Here is a 2,252-nt window from a genome sequence, read left to right as displayed (position 1 = left end):
GTTCGAAAGAGGGCAGATGCATATTTAGTTACCTAAACATTTTGAATTCAATAATTTATATTTTGATAACTATCTACTGTTGCATTGCTCAATGAAAAAGCAAGCAAAAAATCATATTGCAGAATATCAAAAGTCAATTTCTCTTCTACCATGCATATTGGATGGTGTTGCATTCATGAGGTACCTGTAGTGTAGGGTTATTCACATTTACCCAATATGCATAAGGTTCCCCTTTCAAAATTGTTCAGAAATAGATTAAAAAAATATTTTGTTTAGTAAATACAATGATCAGAATTGATAATAAGTGAATATGTTACCTTGAAATGCAAAGTGGAAAATAGCGTCAAAATTATTAGAAAATAGGAAAATAGATTAGAAAGATTTATATATCTAAGAAACAATGTGTTAATTGTACTTCCAGACTAGAGAGTGATGAGATACCCATGTGTTAGTTTTTGCAGTGTAGTCGTTTTCACATTCGCCTAACAAGCGAAAGGTCCCCAGTTTGAACCTGGGCAGAAACAATCTTTTATTTTTCGAATTTTGAAACAATGGATTTTTTGTTGAAATGCTCAGTAAAAATGCAATCAGATAAAAAGTTTATTTCAGCATGCCATACTGTATGTCAAAGATAATTTTTTATTGGATGGTGGTCGCAACTTTTTCATGTAGTTTCTGTAGTGTAGTGGTTTCATGTTCGAATTTGGTCAGAAACATATTTTGTTACCTAAACACTTTGAATTCAATAATTTATATTTTGATAACTATATACTGTTGCATTGCTTAATGAAAAAGCAAGCAAAAAATCATATTGCAGAATATCAAAAGTCAATTTCCCTTATACCATGCATATTGGATGGTGTTGCATTCATGAGGTAATTGTAGTGTAGTATTATTCACATTTAGCCAAAATTAATAAAGTTCCCCTTCAAAATTGTTCAGAAATACATTCTAAATTGTTTAATTTTTATTAAATACAATGATCAGAACTATTAATTAGTGAATGTGTCCTCTTGAAATGCAATGTTTAAAAAATAGCATCAAAATTATTAGAAAATAGAAAAATAAGTTTTAAAAAAAAATTCTTAGAAAACCGTTTGCCAGTTGTTCTTCCCAACTCAATAGTAATGAGACCCTCAGATGTCAGTTTCTGTATTGTAGTGGTTATCACATTCGCCGAAAATACAAAATGTCCACAGTTCGAAACTGGGCAGAAATAAGCTGATATCTTTAGAATTTTAAAATAATGGATTTTTGGTTGGAAATGCCAAATAAAAATGCAATCAAATAAAAAGTTTATTTCAGAATGCCATAATGTATGTCTAAGATAATTTTTTATTGGTCGGTGGGTGATGCTGTTTTCATGTAGTTTCTGTAGTGTAGTGGTTATGACGTTTGCCTCGCACGCGGGAGGTCCCCAGTTCGAAAGAGGGCAGATGCATATTTTGTTACCTAAACATTTTGAATTCAATAATTTATATTTTGATAACTATCTACTGTTGCATTGCTCAATGAAAAAGCAAGCAAAAAACCATATTGCAGTATATCAAAAGTCAATTTTCCATCTACTATGCATATTGGATGGTGTTGCATTCATGAGGTACCTGTAGTGTAGGGTTATTCACATTTACCCAATATGCATAAGGTCCCCCTTCAAAATTGTTCAGAAATACATAAAAAAATAATTTTGTTTAGTAAATACAATGATCAGAATTGATAATAAGTGAATGTGTCCTCTTGAAATGCAAAGTGGAAAATAGCGTCAAAATTATTAGAAAATAGGAAAATAAGTTTAGAATTTTTTTTTATTTCTAAGAAAACCATGTGTCAATTGTACTTCCAGACTTGACAGTGATGAGAACCCCAAGAGTTAGTTTCTGTAGTGTAGTGGTTATCATGTTCGCGTGACACGCGAAAGGTCCCCAGTTTGAAACTGGGCAGAAACAATCTTTTAGTTTTAGAATTTTAAGACAATGGCATTTTTGTTGAAATGCTCAGTAAAAATGCAATCAGATAAAAAGTTTATTTCAGCATGCCATACTGTATGTCAAAGATAATTTTTATTGGATGGTGGTCACAGATATTTCATGCAGTTTCTGTAGTGTAGTGGTTTCATGTTTGCCTCACACGTGAAAGGTCCCCTATTCGAATTTTGTCAGAAACATATTTTGTTACCTAAACATTTTGAATTCAATAATTTATATTTTGATAACTATCTACTGTTGCATTGCTCAATGAAAAAGGAAGCAAAA

General features: G+C 31.2%; 1 non-coding gene across 1 annotated transcript; it reads left to right on the top strand.

Moving 5' to 3' along the window:
* Positions 1-1,873: 1,873 nt before the first annotated feature.
* On the top strand, positions 1,874-1,946 carry TRNAV-GAC (transfer RNA valine (anticodon GAC)). The gene has a single exon. It is a non-coding gene; the product is annotated as a tRNA-Val (tRNA).
* Positions 1,947-2,252: the final 306 nt, after the last annotated feature.

The sequence above is a fragment of the Pseudophryne corroboree genome, chromosome 4, assembly GCF_028390025.1.
Source record: "Pseudophryne corroboree isolate aPseCor3 chromosome 4, aPseCor3.hap2, whole genome shotgun sequence".
NCBI lineage: Eukaryota > Metazoa > Chordata > Amphibia > Anura > Myobatrachidae > Pseudophryne > Pseudophryne corroboree.
Note: the sequence above shows the minus strand (reverse complement) of the source record. Positions and strands in the feature narration are given on the sequence as shown.